This window comes from Penaeus monodon, chromosome 15 (genome assembly GCF_015228065.2).
Source record: "Penaeus monodon isolate SGIC_2016 chromosome 15, NSTDA_Pmon_1, whole genome shotgun sequence".
NCBI classification, from domain to species: Eukaryota; Metazoa; Arthropoda; class Malacostraca; order Decapoda; family Penaeidae; genus Penaeus; species Penaeus monodon.
The window spans coordinates 16,172,621-16,172,862 of record NC_051400.1 but is presented as its reverse complement, the minus strand read 5'-3'; the positions used below and the strand labels follow the sequence as shown (position 1 = coordinate 16,172,862).

The window sequence follows — 242 nt, the reverse complement described above, 5'->3', positions numbered from 1 at the left end:
TCAAATTTGAAAGAGAATGTAAATATGTGAATGAATACACATCAAAGACAAGGCAAAGTCTGCCAAGTAAGTTGTAATGATCTCATACTCATAGGTCTAGACATGTGGCACCATTGCAATATTGCTGATCACATTTCCAGTAATTCTGTAACAAGATTGGCTATTGATGAAATTAACTCCTGTTAAAAGACATTAGTGAATATCAATGAAACTCTTATAACCTGTCAAGTCCCAAACTATTT

General features: G+C 33.1%; 1 protein-coding gene across 1 annotated transcript in view; it reads right to left on the bottom strand.

Annotated features, from left to right (window-relative positions):
* The window catches only part of LOC119581787 (mitochondrial glutamate carrier 1-like), a gene marked incomplete in the record, with an annotated part of 16,178 nt that overhangs the window by 10,997 nt on the left and 4,939 nt on the right, over positions 1-242 (bottom strand).